General features: G+C 43.2%; 1 long non-coding RNA gene across 1 annotated transcript; it reads right to left on the bottom strand.

Annotated features, from left to right (window-relative positions):
* Positions 1 to 1,787: 1,787 nt before the first annotated feature.
* Positions 1,788 to 17,565, bottom strand: LOC309385903. The gene is made up of 4 exons (XR_014174308.1): positions 17,551 to 17,565; positions 7,231 to 7,425; positions 4,104 to 4,227; positions 1,788 to 1,984 (listed from the first exon to the last, which is right to left on the bottom strand). It is a non-coding gene; the product is annotated as an uncharacterized lncRNA (long non-coding RNA).
* Positions 17,566 to 18,459: the final 894 nt, after the last annotated feature.

The following is an 18,459-nucleotide window of genomic DNA, read 5'->3' on the forward strand; positions in this document are numbered from 1 at the left end:
AAAACCAAATTTGTTTGTCTATTTAGAATTTTATTTTTGAAACACAGTAGTAGACAGCCCATCCAGGTTCTGATCCAATTGTATTGTTTTAAATCAAGACAAAATCCTGAGAGTTGTCATCTAAACTACTGTATGCTTTATGAGAGAGTTCATTGAAATTAACTGATTATTGTATTAAAAAAAAACCTTCTTCTTGACTAGCTTTCCTGGTTTGTTTGATGCAAAAGTCTATTAGATGTTTCTGGTCAGGGTCTACAAGCTACAATACTGAAGTTGATTGACCATGGAAGAAAACATGTGCCTGAGCCTCTAAACATTTTGTGGAATATGTCCTGTGTATCATATCAAAGAAATCTTTCAATCTATTTTACCTCACAGGATTGCTACTATAAAGATTTAGAAAAGGAAGTTGTCTTGAGCCCCTAGATAAAAATGGAATATAATTGTAACAGAGACACAGACATACACACAATATAGATAGAGAGAAATCATATGAGTTTCTCATTTAGAATATTTTCAATAGCTTGCTGAACAAATCATTGACGAAAATCAAAGGGAAAATACAGAGCAAGAAATAATAGAAAAGGGGGTAAAAGAAGGCACAAATGAGGAGCAAGAGGATAAGAACATTTGAAAATAAAATGCAGACAGATGATTCCTCTGGGACTTACAGTCACAAAGAAAAAGCAGACAAAGGGGCAGATCCCCCCCAAAAGAAACCACAAGATAGTAAGGGAGGGAGGAGAACAAGGAAAACCCTGGGGGAAGGCACCAGAATAATAAAAATGAATAATCTGAAGGAAAGATACTATAACCATAAAAACAGGAAAAAGAAAAAGAATCAGTTAGGAGAAAGGGGGAGAAGAAGAAAAATGATTAAAAGTAGAATTTGTGAGAGCACAAGAGGAAGCTATAAATGGATAAAAGAGGAAGCTTGCTGAACAAATCATTGGTGAATATCTCTTTTCCCTAGAGAAAATTGGGGAAATCATCTATGTAATTTTCATACTCAATACATTTGGTAGAAATACTGGAAAACCTATTTGGGCCTGGAATCAGCAGCTATGATGTTTAAACAAGCAAAACTTTATATAATCAGAGAACAAATGTTTTATCATAATATTTGAATGGGCTGAACATTTAATGGGCTAGGATAGCAATCACCCAGGCTCAGAATCATCCAGGGATTCCTATGGAAACTTCCATACTTTTGCCTTAGCAGTGCTTTCAAAGTATCCCATGTGGCATCCCAAATGGATCCAATTTTGATTTAAAGAGTAATTTCTGAAAACTTTAACCCAAATATCATTTACATTTGATTTTTAAGTATTTTCTGCTATCTGTAGTTGTACATGTGCATATTGCACTGAATGACTTGGAATTCCAGTATTCTCATGCATGTTAGCTTAGTATGTGACAATATCTGAACGGATGAACCAATGAATATCAATAATCATCTAAATAAAATTTGTGTTTTCAGTTTCTAGACTTAAAAACTAAAAATGCCCCTCTGTGCGTTCTGCTATTCATATAAGAGTGATCATTTTCCCCTACAGAACTCTTAGATATTCATTATCCCAAATTTTGTAAAATTGTGTCCAAGCAAAGTTAAACAAAAAAAGTGTGAAGCACTTGCAGTACTCAAGGTAATACTAGGAAATTTTGACCTAATCACATGGAAGTTATACATTTGTCATGTTATTAATCTCAGTTTGGTCAACTTTTTATAATTAGTATTTAATCCCAGTGTGATACAGTAAAAGAATATAATAATTACCAATTACCAATTGCTATTATAGAGTTTTAATATACCGATTAACAGGTTAAACCATTATCTTTTTCCAGATTATATATTTAATCAAAATGTTTGTATCTCAGGAGAATTGCTCGCACACCTTCCAGCCACCTTGTTTCAATTTCTTCTTCGGAACTCTTCAAACTATTCAGAGTTTTCCTGATATTTTATACAGGACCTTGGCGCGGCCTATAAACATTTTTTTAAAGAAACAAGAATTGCGGATTTAGAAATGAGCGAGAATCATAACTCAGCAGCAGATCAATTTTAAAAATGCTAGTATTAATAGACAATGTTCTATAAAAGCCTACATTAGTATATTGTTCTAGAGTTATTAACTTATTGTATACTTTTTCATTTGTTATATACCTTATGGCAGGGGTGTCAAACTTGCATCATCAGGCAGCATCACATGATGTATCCCCCTTTGCTAAACTGGGCAATGGAATGGCCAACGTGTGATACACCCAGTTTACAGACTGCGCGTTTGACAACCCTGCTTCAGTTGCTCCCATCCCCAGAAGCAGCATTTGTTCAGAACATTTTTTGATATATAAGAGAATTATGGTTATGATGGGAAATAATACAGCTGACTGGGGAAAAAATTCACAATAGAAGGATGAAGGAATGGAAGGGGAGAAGCCATTCATTGATCAATCATTTTAAAGAACTCTGTGAAAGCACACAAGACAACTAAAGAATGGAGTATGAGAAAAAGACTTAATGGTCAAGATGGACAAATCTCATCATAATACTTCATAATACTTCAAAGTTATTTCAAACGATAGAAAAATAATGCTCAACAGGAATGTAGAAAGAATCAGTAGGACAATACAGTTTTCTTATTGGAGATACATATGTCTATATTTGACATTATATTTGTCTGTGAAACTGGCTGAATGAATCCCTCCCTGACGTCATTGTCACAATAAGAGACTACCTGGTGTGATTGTGAAATCCGTAGAGGAGGTGGAGTTGCTATCTTCTTTAGGGAAAAGTCCCTAAATCTAAAAAATATTCAAGTTACGCATGAACTCACTCTTCCGGAGACCATTGTCTTCAAGCTGTACTTAAATACCACACTTAACTTCTTAGTATCTTACAGAGCCCCTGATTATGCCATCATACATGTGAACAAGATAACTTCACTACTAATGTGGGTTATCTCCTGTCCACACCCTCTTACCTCTCTTGATGACCTCAATCAACCTCTTATTAATTGGACCCTAAACAAATGTACAACTGAACCCATACATGCATCCCTGTGCAATGCTGTTATTAGTCTGGGACTAGATCAACTAGTAACTAACAACACTTGACTCAACAACTGCCTTGATCTCATCTTCTGCAACAGTTTAAACTCAATTTATGGACTACAAAGAAAGAATCCTTTTCCAACAGTGATCACAGAATGATTGACTTTTGTCTCAATATACTGTATTTTTCGGATTATAAGACGCACCTTTTTTCCTCAAAAAAGGGGCTGAAAAACTGGGTGCGGTTATACACCAAATACAGCATATTTTGCCTCAGGAAGTTCCGCCCCTTCACAAAAATGGCTGTGCATACCCTTATGAAGGCTTTCAGAGAACTCCTGGTGGCTTTGTACAGAAATCAGTCTGGATCCATTATGTTTCCACAAGTGGTCTAAGACCAACCACTTAAATTCTGTTAATTTTTATTTAGCGCCAAAATAGTGCTGATCACTAATTCAGTAAATTTTGTACATGGGAATGAGCACTTAATTGGAACTTAATATGTGGCCTTGATCTTTTTCATCTGATATGTAGATATAAAGTATAGATTGGTAAAGCTATAAGGCTGCCCACCTAGAGACCAATTCTGAGTTGTTTAAATTACTGAGAATAAAAAACAATAATAAAGAGACTGCATATATGTGGACATATTAAGATACTACAAGGGCTTTAGAGCTCCCTACTCAGGAGCCTGGGATTATAACTAGGTTCTTAAAGACTTCCTCAACACCATTACCTCAAAGAGATATGCATCTTAAGAAAAAGAAAAATCCAAAGTAATTTTAGTAGTATCTAAATTAAACATGTTTCCTGGCAATTAAAACCATCACATTTATACTGCTGCAAAGAATATCAAAAATTACTTCTTTAAATATTTCTCTTTTTCTTTCTCTTTTTTTTACCTTTCTATTACTTTTATCATTTTTCACTTTTTCTTTTAATTTTTCATGATTGTTATCTTTCCTAGATTTATGTTTCCATAGTTTTTAATCTTGCACAGCTGCATTTGTTTAGAGCAGAATAAGAGATTCTGGTACATAATGTTGACGTACCATGTACAGCAAACTTGACCACCAGCACAGTCTCCAGATTGTACACCAGGAAATGGACATGCTAGTCTACAGGAGCCACCACTTTGGAAACAAGCAATGTTAGCAGGGTCTCTTTGGCCAGTTACTGCATAAAAAATGGGGGAAAATACCATTGGCATTTTAGAATCTGTATTTATTTATTATTACTAATTATATTTTATTCTTTTTTATAAATAATACATGTTTCATGATTTGCATTCATTGTACAAATAATAATAAGAAACCCAGAATATTAGAAACACTACTTGAACACTTTTGGTATTGACAAAATCCCTATACTTCAATAGTATAGTAGAAGGCAACCTTACTTGGAACAGCTTAAATCCTGTGACAGAACCTTTAATAACATCAAACAACATCTGCCTATCCTCCATTCACTGAGAAGGACTTGATAGGTAGATAAAAGTTCAAAATCATGTCTAAACATCTGGCTGACTGTCCAACAAACCAATAATAATAAGATGTTGATGATGGTGTTGGTGATGTACTAGGAAGTGATGTGAGCTAGACTCAAGCCCATTCTCACTTATGGAAATTGGATGGCTATATGGAAACTGCTAGTGGAAATGACAGTATATCAGCTCAGCTATTTAAAATCCTAAAAGATTAAGCTGTTGAAGTGCTGCACTCCAGCACTCCAGTATTGCAGCAAATTTGGAATACTTAACAATGGTCATAGGATTGGAAAAGGTCAGTTTACATTCTTATCCAAGAAGGACAACGTCAAAGAATATTCAAACTACTAGGCAATAGTACTCATTTGACAAGCTAGCAAGGTCCCACTAAAATCCTATATGATAAACTTCAACAACATGTGAACTAATCACTGACCAGAAGTATAAGATGGGTTTTGAAGAGCAGCAATCAATTAGTTCAAAATAGGGAAAGGAGTACTAAAAGGCTATATATTGTGATCCTGTTTATTTAACTTATATTCAGAGTGCACTGTGCAAAATGCTGGGGTGAATGACTGACAAACTGGAATTAAGATTGCCAGGAGAAATATCAACAATCTCAGATATGCAGATGATCCTACACAAATGGCAGAAAATGAAGAGGGTAATGAGGGTGAAAGAGGACAGTGCAAAAGTTGGTGTGAAACTAACCATAAAAGCTAAGGTCATAGCATCAGCTTCCATTATTTCCTGCAAGTAGAAGGGGAAGAAATGGAAGCAGTGACAGGTTTTATTTTCTTGGACTCCAAGATAACTTCGGATGGCAACTGCAGCCATCTAAAATTAAAAGACTCTGGTTCCTTGGGAGGAAAGCTATGGAAAACCTAGGCAGCGTATTAAAAAGCATAGGTATCACTTTGCCAACAAAGGTTTGCAGAGTCAAAGCTATAGCTTTCACAGCAGTAATATATGGCTGTTAGAGTTGAATTATAAGGTAGAGCTCCAAATAATTGGTGCTTTCAATGTGTGATTTTGGAGAAGTCTCTTGGATTGTAAGGATTGTAAGGAGATCAAATCAGTCAATTCTAAAGGAAATCAACCTTCATTGTTCTTCAGAAGGACAGATACTAAATCTGAAGCTCAAATACTTTGGTCACCAAATGAGAAGAGTGGACTAATTGAAAAGATCTCGATGTTGGGAAAGATTGAAGGCAAAAGGAGAAGGGGACAGCAGAGGATGACAGCCTTAGGTAGTGTCATTGACATAATGAACATGAATTTGAGCAAACTCTGTGAGATAATGGATTACATGTGGACCGGGCTTGCTAAAATTCATGGGGTTGGTCACAACTTAGCAATTGAACAGCAACAACAAAAAGCACTGCTGTAGGCCATATTTTTATTTCATTAACTTAAAATAGATAGGAGGAGATAACAGGAAATCAGGAGGCAAATTTCAGATTTACTGAAAAAAACCCAAGGTGTTAAACAATATAGCATTTAATAGTAGATCAACTGAAGTAAATGTAAATTTGTTAGGGGGATCATGTAAACCTGCCTTCTATAATTAACTTAGCAGTTTGCCATATATATATATATATATATATATATATATATATATATATATATATGTATGTATATATATATACACACACACACACACACACGTGTGTGTGTGTTATATTTGTACACAAATACATATATATATATATATATATATATATATATATATATATATATATATATATATATACATATACACATACACGTACATATATATACATACATACATATACATATACATATACATATACATATACATATACATATACATATACATATACATACATACATACATACATACATACATACATACATACATACACATATATATATATATATAAATTTTCTTTTTCTCCGTATCTGATAGGGATACTGTTGGAAACATAATAAATAACATAAAATAATATTTTGTGAATGTATCTTCAGACATTCATTTTGAAAGACTTGCAGATGAATCTTCCTATAGGAATAATACTGTTTAACAATACAATTTTTACTACTTTTCAGGAGATATCAATGTTTTATTCTTATAGATATCACAAAATAAGTTAGCTATAGCACTTAGCAATACACTTATATATCACTTTACAATGCTTTACAGCCCTTTCTAAGCAGTTTACAGAGTCAGCATATTGCCCCCAACAAACTGGGTCCTCATTTTACCCACCTCAGAAGGATGGAAAGCTGAGTCTGCCTTAAGCCTGTTGAGCTCTGGACTGCCAAATTGCAGCCGGCAGTCAACAGAAGTAGCATGCAGTTCAGCACTCTAACCACTATGCCACTGAGGCTGAAGATATTATTTTATCTTATTTATTGTCTTTCCAACAATATCTCTTTTAGATATGATGGGAGAAAAAGAAAATGGGTTTTTTTAGGAAATGGCAAACTACTAAGACAAGGCATGGCATTATTACAGAAGACAGGTAGATATGACCCCTCTGACACATTTCTTGTGGGAAAAATGGGGTGGGAACACCCCTCTGAACTTTGTAGATTGAAATACCCTTAATGCTCTTTGATTGGTGGTCAATACCAAAAATAAAGTAAGTAAAAATTCCTTGTGAAAAGCATTTGAAATGAGTCTCAAGTACACTTCTTCTCTAGACCATCTGGGTCATTTTAGTTCTTACCTGTGACTGCCTGGTGGGAAAACATGAAGATGGCAACAAGGAGGAAAAAAGCCTTCATGGTTGAAGCTCAGAGCAACCAGTTTAAGAGGCAGGAGTCTCTAAGTCAGGTCAAGTGGGACTGAGCAGTTCTTTGCTGGGGCTATTTATGAAGCTTTAAGGAGCTCAAGGGTCAAAGGTGGCTTAATTTTTGGCAACCTGAGGGAATGACAATGTCACAATTACATTGGCATTCTTTTTTTTAAAAAAACCTACCTTCTGGTGGGCTGTTTCCTGAAAGGATTCAGGATTGGAGGAGAAAAGAGGTGGTTTAAAAACTGCCTTCCTGAGTTTCGGAACAAAGTTCAGTCAGTTAAGCATTTCCTCTCCAGCAGAGATTCAAATGCAAGATGTGAATGTCATTCCTTTGCCCTTGCTGTTATTTGGCATTGAAAGATGTAATCCTTCTATACATCAGATTCTAGATATTAAAACGGCAACCATAGCAGTTATCCACCTTTTTTGTAGATGTGTGTAAATACATGCCACATATTTGAAAAATGAAGTTCTATATATCCTATTTATGAATGCTCTACTCTCATTGGCATTTTCTACACACACACACAGACACACAAAGTATAACAATATGAGATTGCAGTTTGCTAGATGAACTTGTAAGAACTATGCTAAATCAATTCCTTTATATTTATAACAATTTTCTCCATTTATTATTATTATTATTATTATTATTATTATTATTATTATTATTATTATTATTATTATTATTATTATTATTATTTATTAGCGCTTATAGACCGCACCCTCTCCCGAAAGGGACTCGGGGCGGTGTACAGTCCGTATCAAAATACAACACATTAAAACATAATAAATAGATACATAAATACGTATATGAGAGGAGGATAAAAATATGCCAAACTGTACAGCTAAATAAATAAATCAGAATATACAAAATTTAAAATCCCAATATCATATAAGATTAAATTTAAAAGAGACAATCCCTCTAAAAACCAGTAAAAAATGTGTATGCCAGGAGGTAGACGTTATAAATTATGCCAGACCAGCCAGTCGGAACAGGTGTGTCTTCAGTTTCTGTCGGAAGGAGCGGAGGTCAGTAGTGGTTCTAATGTCGGGGGGGGAGGTCATTCCAGAGGGTTGGGCCCATCACAGAGAAGGCCCTACTCCTCGGTGTCGCCCGTTGGCATTGCCTAGTGGACGGCACCAGGAGAAGGCCCTCCCTGTGAGAGCGAATTGGCCGCAGGGATGTGTGTGGGAGGATGCGATCCCGCAGGTAGCTAGGCCCTATGCCATGGAGCGCTTTAAAGATGGTAATCAGAACCTTGAAACGCACCCGAAAGACTACAGGCAGCCAGTGCAGCTCGCGCAGGACAGGTGTTACGTGGGAGTACCTAGTACTCCCCATGACTACCCGCGCGGCTACATTCTGGACTAGCTGCAGTCTTCGGGCGCGTCCCAAGGGAAGCCCCATGTAGAGAGCGTTACAGTAGTCCAGGCGAGACGTCACCAGTGCATGAGTGACTGTGCGTAGGGCATCCCGGTCCAGAAGGGGGCGCAATTGGCGCACCAGGCGAACCTGGTGGAACGCCCCCCTTGCCACGGCTGCCACATGATCATCCATTGACAGCCGGGCATCTAGGAGGACGCCCAAGTTGCGCGCCCGTTCCACAGGGGGCAATTGTTTGCCCCCTATGGCCAGTGATGGAATCAGCTGGCTGAACCGAGGTGCCGGTAGCCACAGCCACTCGGTCTTGGAGGGGTTGATTTTGAGTCTGTTGTCCCCCATCCAGACCCCGACGGCTTCCAAACACCGGGACATCACTTCGACAGCCTCGTTGGGGTGGCTTGGGGTTGAGATGTACAACTGAGTATCGTCAGCGTACAGATGGTACTCAACCCCAAAACCACGGATGATCTCACCCAGCGGCTTCATATATGTGTTGAACAAAAGGGGCGAGAGGACCGACCCCTGCGGCACCCCACAAGAGAGTGGCCTTGGGGTCGACCTCTGTCCCCCAGTCAACACACATTGCATCCGGCCGGAGAGGTAGGAGCCGAACCACCGTAAAACGGTGCCTCCGACTCCCATCCCCTCCAGCCGGCGCAATAGGATACCATGGTCGATGGTATCAAAAGCCGCTGAGAGGTCTAATAGGACCAGGATAGAGGAACAACCTCTATCTCTGGCCCTCCAGAGATCATCAACCAACATGACCAAGGCTGTCTCTGTGCTGTGCCCGGGTCGGAAGCCGGACTGGCATGGGTCTAGATATACGGATTCATCGAGGCGATGTGGAAATTGCTGCGCCACCACATTCTCAACAACCTTCGCTAAAAAGGGGAGGTTGGAGACTGGATGGTAATTAGCTAGCTCCGTTGGGTCAAGTGAAGGCCTCTTGAGTAGGGGCCTCACCACCGCCTCTTTCAAGGCAGTCGGTAAGGAACCCTCACTCAATGAGGCGTTCACCAGGCCCAGAAGCCAGCCTCGTGTCACCTCCCAGGATGCCAGTACCAACCAGGAGGGACACGGGTCCATTGAACACGTGGTGGGTCGTAGCCGTCCACGCAACCCGTCTAAATCCTCGGGGGCAGCAGAGTCAAATTCCTCCCAGAGTGGACTCACAAGACTCACTGTTGACGGCTCGTCCGGTCCACTGGGGGGGGCCCATCCGCTCCGGATCTGAGCGACTTTGTCCTGCAGATATTCCCCAAACTCCTCTGCTCTTCCCTGCAAGGGTGCCCCCCGCGTCTCCTGCGACAGGAGAGAGCGGGTCACCCTAAACAGGGCGGCAGGGTGGTTATCCGCAGACGCAATGAGAGCGGCACAATGTCTATGTTTGGCTGCTCTCAATGCCACAAGGTAGGTCTGTAAATAGGCTCTTACCTGTGTTCGGTCAGACTCGGAGCATGAGGACCTCCACCTGCTCTCTAGACGTCTCCTATGGCGCTTCATCACCCTTAGCTCCTCGGTATACCAGGGAGCCCGGGTGGGTCGCTGCCGTAGGAGAGGTCGCAAAGGCGCAACCCAGTCCAAGGCCCCCGCCGTCGCCCTATTCCAGGCGTCGACTAGGTCCTCCGACCGAACGCGGGTCAGGGCTACAGGTAGTGGCCCAAGCTCCGTCTGGAACCTATCCGGTTCCATCAAGTGCTTGGGGCGGTACCAGCTTGAGCAAACTGGCTCCGCCTCCTCACGGTGGAGGGTAGCGCCAGGGAAGTCCAGCCGGAGACATGAGTGATCTGACCATGACAGGGGCGTAATATCTAAATCCCCTATTCCCAGGTCACTCGTCCACTGCTCAGATACAAAGACAAGGTCCAGTGTGTGGCCGCCTTCGTGTGTGGGGCCCTGGATTAATTGGGTCAGGCCCATGGCTGTCATGGAAGCCATGAACTCCTGAGCCACCTCAGTCACTGCTCCCGTCGACGGCAGGTTGAAATCCCCCATAACCAAAAGTTTGGGTATCTCAACCGCCGTCTCCGAGACCAGCTCGAGGAGCTCGGGCAGGGCTGCTGACATATAGCGAGGAGCCAAGTATACAATCAGCAGACCCCACTGCCTCCCTGGGCCCCATTTCATACCCAGCGACTCACACCCGTGTATCTGAGGAACAGTGAACTCCCTCGGCTCTAGACAATCCCGTATAACTACCGCCACCCCACCACCCTTACCCAGGGCCTGAGGCTGATGAAATGCACGGAAACCCGGTGGGCACATTTCCACGAGGGGTAAGTCACCCTTGTGACCCAACCAGGTCTCCGTTATCCCTGCAAGGTCCAGCTCCCCCTCTGAGATCAACACATTAATGAGGGGGGCCTTGTTGGTCATGGACCTTGCATTGCAAAGCATCAGCCTCAGGCCCTGGCTCTGTAGTTCCTGACCACCTAGGCTGCGGGGGTTGGTACAAACGACCTGGCGTAGCCAGCAGCCATGGTCTCCCAACCGACCTTGCGATCTTTTCTTGTCCTCGCATCCCCCCCTCCCCATGACCTTTGTAATAAAACAACCCTCTGCTGGAATAACTTGTTCCCTCTCCCCCCTCACCCCGCTCACTTCCTTCGTGGACTCACCTGTTCGTCTGGCGCTGGCTTCCCTCCTGGCCTGGTTATCCCCCCCCTTCCCATATCCCCCTACAAACAGTACAAAACATTTTGATAAAAAGCCCCTCAGCTTCCTTTTCTTCCACCTCTCGGGGTTCACAAACCCGTCATCAAGGCTGGCCCTTGAAAGAGCCAGGGGCCATACCTGCAAGAGAGGGGCTTCTCGCAGGTGGAGCAGGTCTAACCTCGAGTAAATTGTTGAATGCTAAAATAGAATAGAATAGAATAGAATAGAATAGAATATTTATTTCTAAGCCGCACCCTCTCCCGAAGGACTCGGGGCGGCGTACAATAAAACAAATAAAATACAAAGTACAATACAATACAATACAAATCTGGACAGGACATACATATAACAAGGACGTATATAAGACGTATACAAGGAGGAGGTAGGCTGATAGCTAAAAAACAATTAAACAATTAACAATTAAAACAATTAAAAGTCACAATATTTAAAAACCCCAATAAATAAATTCAATTGAATTACATTAATAAAAAACCCGTCAGGAGCGATATAGTTAGATCATGGTTGACCAGGCCAGCTACTTGGAATAGGTGGGTCTTGAGCTTAACTCTGAAGGAACGGAGGTCAGAAGTAGTCCTAATATCCGGAGGGAGGTCATTCCACAGGGCTGGGCCCGCCACAGAGAAGGCTCTACTCCTAGGCGCCGCCCCTCGACACTGTCTTGTGGACGGCACCTGGAGGAGTCCCTCTCTGTGCGAGCGAATTGGTCGCAGGGATGTATGGGGCAGAATACGATCCCGCAAGTAACTAGGTCCTGAGCCATGGAGCGCTTTAAAGATAGTTATCAAAACCTTGAAACGCACCCGATAGACCACAGGAAGCCAGTGCAGCTCGCGCAGGAGAGGTGTCACATGGGAGTACTTCGTACTCCCCATAATCACCCGCGCGGCCGCATTCTGGAACAACTGCAGTCTCCAAGTGCATTTCAAGGGGAGCCCCATGTAGAGAGCGTTACAGTAGTCCAGGCGAGACGTCACCAGCGCATGGGTGACTGTGCGTAGGGCGTCCCGGTCCAATAGGGGGCGCAATTGGCGCACCAGGCGAACCTGGTGGAACGCCCCCCTGGCCACGGCTGTCACATGGTCATCCATGGACAGCCTGGCATCCAGGAGGACGCCCAAATTGCGCGCCCGCTCCACAGGGGCAAGTTGAATGCCCCCCATGGCCAGAGATGGAATTAACTGGTTGAACCGGGGGGCCGGAACCCACAGCCACTCCATCTTGGAAGGGTTGAGCCTGAGTCGGTTGTCATCCATCCAGACCCGTACGGCTTCCACACACTGGGACATCACTTCGACGGCCTCGTTGGGGTGGTTCGGGGTGGAAATGTAAAAGTCCCAGTAGGGTAAGGGTGCTGATGAAACAAAGTTAATAGGTAGTAGCCGGCAGGGCTAGAGTCTCAATGGAGGACCAAGAGTCTTAATGTCTAGATGGTAAATTTAGAGGAAGGGGGGGAGGGGGGAGGTATTCACGTATCGCAAATGGTGGAGAGAGGCAAAGATGGTAAATGAGAGGGAGATGGTTCAAATGGTCCCAGATGGATATATGTTCCTTAATGGGGGGGGGGGCATTCTTGGCCCGATTGTTTTAGCCTAGGCAGCTGCTCAGGCCTGTCCATAGCCCCAAGTCAGGATCTCCAGTGGCCTCAAAGGCTCCAAGCCGCCCCCAGCCATTGTTTCAGGTCTTCGTTCACTTCCCAGCCAAAGCGGAGCCGCCAGGAACGGCGAGATATCATGAAGGAGTCCCTGGCTGCGGCTCTTTCTACTCCTCCGTCGCCGCAGCTGTCTCCCTTTGCTTCTTCTGGCTGCCACTGGTTGCCTCCCATCCCTGCTCACCTCTCCAGTGCCTCTCCGATGTCTTTGATGCCTCTCCGGCACTCTCAGGAGCTCCGTTGTTCCTTCCTTGTTCCTCCCTGTGCCCCCGGTGTTAATAGTGACCCTCTGGGGCCTCCGGTGGCTCTCTGGTGGCTCTCTGGAGGTTCTCGTCCCTTCCTTTTTTGTTTTTTCGGGTTTTCTGGCTTTTTTCAATCTGCCGGCACCAGCGCCGCCCGCGCAGCCGCACTGCGCCGTCGCCATCTTTCGCAAGCTTCTCCCAGCCGTTTGCCGCTTACGGTCCTCCATTCCTTCTTGCCCTCCGATCTTCATCGACCACCCTGGCAGGCCAAAACTAGCCCAAAACAGGCCAGGGTGGTCGGGCTATCAACTCTCAACCCCTCTGATGCCATAGGGCCGGCTGCAATCCCTTACCTGGTCGGGCGCTCCATAGTTCTCTCAGGAGCTCAGGAGGCGACCGCCATCGTTGGAAGCTCCTCCTCCTTCTCTTTAGTTCTGTTGCCCTTAAGTACCGCAGCAGCCCAAGGTTTATGAAATCACCCAAGTAGTTAATTTTGAAACCAAGATGATAAGAATTACAAATATTCAACTCAAAACCAAAAATGAATAAATAAAAAAATCACAGCAGTGTTAAAACAAATTTTCACTGCCTACATAAGCATGATTTGAAGTACAGGCAATCAAATCTCATTTTTACGCAAAGTTTGTAAAAGGTGTGCTGTCTCAAAGGACAAGAAGGATACTGTGTTTTTCCATTTTGGATTATATGACAAAGATTGGAATATGTTGACAGGTTAATATAGGAACTATCTTAGCTCTTAGGCCTTTCCCTATGGTCAATTAAAAGTGTAACCCATATATGCTTGAATGGATGGGAAACTATACCATAAAACAGTCTATACCAGTGATGGCGAACCTTTTTTAGCTCCTGTGCCAAAAGCGGGAGGAGCTCAGTGGGGTCGTGCACAGGCGTGCCATACCCATAATGCTATGCGCGTGACACACACCCCATCGACCAGCAAACACCCCCCATACACTTTTGGCATGGTTTTTGTGACCTCCCTAGGATCCAGGGGCTTTCTAGAAGCCTATGGAGGGTGAAAACAGCCCCTTCCCCCCCCAGATGCCCTCCGGAGGCCTCTGGAGCTTCCCTGAACGCTCTAGAGGGTAAAAAATGGACATGTGGGGAATCTGGAAGTTCAGGAATGGTAACTTCTGATTTGTCCATAGGGCCGATCTCGCCTCCTGAAGGCTCCGGAGGGCGAAAAATGGATCTACGGACAAACCGTAACTCACTTCTGGTTTGCTCGTAGGGCTGTTTTTTTGCCCCCCGGAGACTTCAGGGAAACCTCCTGAAGGCCCCTAAAGGCTCCGGACCAATGGGGAACCCAAAAGTTGGGAATGGTGACTTCTGGTTTGTCCCTAGGGCCATTTTTCACCCGCCAGAACCTTCAGGAGGCTTCCCTGAAGGCTGCTAAGGGCAAAATTCGGCCTTACAAGCAAACCGGAAGTGACCATAGGTCCATGTTTCATGCTCCGTAGGCTTTAAGGAAGCCTCCTGAAGGCCCCTGAACTTCAGGTTTGCCTGTAGGGCTGGTTTTTCGCGCTGTAGAAACTTCAAGGAAGCCTCCGGAGGGCGAAAAACGGCCTCAAAAGAAGGCCAAAGTCAGCTAGCCAGCATGCCCATGTGCGCTGGCCCGCAGACATGGCAGTGCCTTGTGTGCCCTAACAAATGGCTCTGCGTGCCACCTGTGGCACGCGTGCCATAGGTCACCATCACGGGTCTATACAATGCCCATTGCCAATCCCTAATCTGCACTATTAATTCTGTTCCAATTTGCAGATGAATGCTGGTATCCTTATTTCAACTGAGGAAGCAAAGTAATTGGATTAAGGCTACCGCATTACTTCCTCAAATGTTTTGTTTAAGGAAACAAAACAATGATATAAGAATGGGCAGTGATAGAAGATGTCAAGTTTTGATAGATGGCATGATGAAAGCTAGCCTCTTTTCATGGCAAAGCATGGCATAGCAAAATAAAAGAAGATGAGTCTAAGCACCTGTTTCACAAGTTTTGAAAGTTAGCTAGATTCATACTTTTAAGCTTTTCCACTAAGGAGTGTGCAGATCAGTGGTGGGTTCTTACTGGTTCAGACCAGTTTACCTGAACCGGTAGTGGTTTAGCGGCCTGGGTCACTGGTACCGGCAGCAACCCAGGTCTGCCATGCCCCCGAACCAGTTTCTCAGGTGCCACCGTCAGTGCTGCCATCTTGTTTTTCAGTTCTACACATGCACAGAACAATTTTAATTTCACTGTGCATGCAGCACACACTTGAGTGAACCGGCAGTAGTGCCTGCTGGAACCCACCCCTGGTATAGATTGATCACTTTCTCAAGCCCACTAAACAAACCTATATAGATTATACTCTCTGAAAAATATGTATCTCAGGTAGTCTCCAAAATAGCTGTTATGTAGACTTGAAGTAATTTGTAAAAAAAAAAAAAAACATTCAAGAGAGTATGCTTCTCTCAATATTGGACCACTTTTGAAGGCTACTGAATAACTATGGGCTAAAGGTGTCATTTTTTCAAACAACTATGTTTTCCGGCTTTTAGGAGAGTGTGTCTTTTTCCACAGCTGGCACTTTCTATGAGATGAGGAGAAAAAGTGAATGACAGTAGAGGACAATATCTGAAGATCAGCAGGATGTCCCTATATCACCTGAAGTGATTGGAATCTGCTCCCCTGTAGGTCACCTGATTTACTCACCAAATACACAGACGATGAAGTGAATTAAAAATGTAACATCATGAAACAGCCATTAGTTGCTCAAGGGAAAAACTTGTTACTTTACAGCTAAGGATCACTTAAAACTGTCTTCTGCATAAGTTCAGGGTGAAAGCAGTATCAAGTGAAACAGTGCTATCAGAGAATGTTTATAAGGTGAACATAGATGCAAGTGAGGAATGTCCCTTATTCATTTAAGGTTTCAGAAGCAAGCACAACTGTCTTGAAGGGCAAAGACCAGCTCTGCTCTTTTTGCAGCAACATTTCTCCCTAAACTTCCTGGTTTCACTACCAGGTTGGCCTTGAAATATTAAAGACATTTAGTTCTTTGTGACTTTAACTTGCACTTGGATTGTCTTGAATCTGGAAAAGCTTAGGGGTTCATAATCATCATGGAAATTATGGACCTGACCCAATTACTTATTCTAGTCATTTGTTGGTTTCTTAGCTATCACCAGAACAATTAGGATACCCAACTGAGATTTTGAAAGTTAAAGTGCTGAATGTCTTAAAGCTTTTGTTTACTATTTTAAAAGAAAAAGGCATTCAAAATGTAAACATGTTGAAGGAAAATATTTTTAAGGGGAAAAAAATACAAGGAAATGCAAAGATAGTGCATTTTTCCCCTCAGTAGTTTAAAGGTCATTCCAATTCTATCTTGATACAAGTCCTTGATACAGCAAGGAAAGGGTTATTTTTTTATCCAGTTCCTTTAGCTTTTGAAATATTTCATCAGTTAGACAGCATCATCCAACTTCATAACAATAATTAATCCTAAACCACATGTAGACATAGTCACCTGCCTCATTTAATGTCCCACAAGGTAAATGTTTAATTCAAAGTTATCAATTCATCAGCATTTCTCAGACCTATTATATTTTTTTAGAGGTGTTGGTGGATTGATCCACAAAATTCTTCCTATTGGAGAGAAATAAGGGAGGGATAATTTGTAATCTTTAACCTGGGCTATATAGTAGCAGAAATATAATGAGGACAGAGAGTTTAGTAAAATTCCATCTAAGCTGCATATCATTCTCTGCCATTCCTGAGTCTTTTATATAGTTGAAGCTATAGAGGGACAAAAATAAAAGAAAATGCAGTAATCCAATCTAGCTAAAAGTCACATTTTAGGCAGAACTACCCTAACAAGGATAAAGATTTTGGTTTTCTTTTTAGCCTGATAATTTTAATTGCTCAATAATTATATTATTTTTATATCATTGGAGGATTTTTTTTCCCAGTCTTTGGTGCAATACTTCTAGAGGATGGTTTGGCAGTCAAAGCTGGCTGGCATCAAAATTAAATGAACAAACAAGCAAACAAAGCAAAGTACACCAAAATGATCAATAAAGTAAGGTACATCAAAAGCAGAGGTGGATTGCTCCTGGTATGCACCGGTATGGGCATACTGGTAGTGGAAATTGGCCATACATTTGCGTACCATTGTCAATGCTGGCCTGGCCATGCCCTCACACCAGTATGCTCATGGCCCCCTGACATGCCCTCGCTCCCCCCAGTTGCCGTTCACTCTTTCTCTCGCCCTGCCCATCCACACCATGCTTACCCTGCCCATCCACTTCCTTTGCCCACCCAGCCAGAGGGTCTGAGGCTAGCGGACTGCAGGAGTGGCAGTGGCAAGCGGTAAATGAAGCGAGAGCCAGCCAGCATCCCTGCCTCCTTCCTCTGTGAGTGTGGCTGGAGAGAAATCAGGGGGAGAGAGTGAGGAGAAGGCCATCCCTAGCAGAAGCTTGGCTTTCTCCTCCCTCTTGAAGTGGCAAGGGGGATAGTGCAGGCCAGCATCCCTGCCTCCTTCCTCCAGGAGCATGACCGGAGAGAAATCACGGGGGAGAGAGGGAGGAGAAAGCTGAGCTTCTGCTAGGGACAGCCTTCTTCTCCGTCTCTCCCCCTGATTTCTCCCTCACTGCTTTCCCAGCCAACCACCCAGCTAAGCAGGGTAACGGGGTTACAGCTGATGGGAGCCAAGAGGGGCAGCACCCCTGCCTCCTTTCTCCATGAGCCAGGGCAGCAGGGAAACAGAGGCTTCTTTGCCAGCCTCACAGCTGATCCAGTCCCCCTCATGGGGCAGCAAGTGCGGTATGTGTGTGTGTGTGTGTGTGTGTGTGTGTGTGTGTGACACACATGCCTTCCATGGCGTGCCCAATACCTTTGGATACCTACCAGGTCACCCGCCAAGCGGCAGAGAAACTGGGCTTTGGCAAAAGGAAAAAAAGCCATTTGAAATTAGCCATCTGTACCACTCTGCTAAAAAGGTGAGAATTTCAGCCAGGAGATAACAGGATGACTAACCATATTCATTTAACCCCCAGAGTGGGAAGAGGCTGAATTGGAGCTCTTGAGTTGGTTTGTAGGACACAGATGTCCATGATTATAGGATTTGTTGGGTGTCGGTTTTAGTTCATAGAATATATCTACAAATATAACTGGAAGGGATATGTGAGAGAGAGGGGGGGAG

The sequence above is a fragment of the Natrix helvetica genome (assembly GCF_964273705.1).
Source record: "Natrix helvetica genome assembly, chromosome: 2".
In the NCBI taxonomy this organism is placed as follows: Eukaryota; Metazoa; Chordata; class Lepidosauria; order Squamata; family Natricidae; genus Natrix; species Natrix helvetica.